Here is a 601-nt window from a genome sequence, read left to right on the forward strand (position 1 = left end):
GTGGAAACCAGACGACTTCTGAGGGCCTTTCCAGCTCTGATCATCTCTAAGTCTACGGCCAAGGAGCTCAGGAATCTTCCCCAGCTTGTTTTTGGCTGGCTGCAGAGCTGCCAGGTCTGAGCCCAGATAGCAGATACAGGGACACCCCGCCTTTGTCTTTCAGATACAATCCACACTAGCCCAAAGCGCTCTCCCAGCAGCCCAGGGCAGGGATGGGCAGAGAGGGGAAGACTGGTCATTGGCGCTCAGCAAACTTTCCTGACTGCCTGTGGTTTGGGGATGGGCTGTGCACACAGTGCTCACACAGGGGCTACAGGGGAAGGGATGGAGGTGAGTGCTAGAGCCCACTAGCTTCTGAGTGCCCGCCTTGGGCCTTGTGTGACAAGCAGCTGAAACCCTGCAGGCTGGTCAGATACACTCAGGCAGCAACCTTTCCCAATGGTGGACTGCCCCAAGTGGGAAATGCTGGGCTGTAAAACACATGCACACGCACATGCACACACACACACAAGCTTTTTGGTTTTTGCAGGGTGTGGGGAGCCAAGGAGTGTTTAATCTTAAAACTTAAAAGAAGTCTCAGAGACAAGGGCTTTGGCAGAAG

Source organism: Tupaia chinensis, unplaced genomic scaffold (genome assembly GCF_000334495.1).
Source record: "Tupaia chinensis unplaced genomic scaffold, TupChi_1.0 Scaffold139757_1, whole genome shotgun sequence".
Classification (NCBI taxonomy): Eukaryota; Metazoa; Chordata; class Mammalia; order Scandentia; family Tupaiidae; genus Tupaia; species Tupaia belangeri.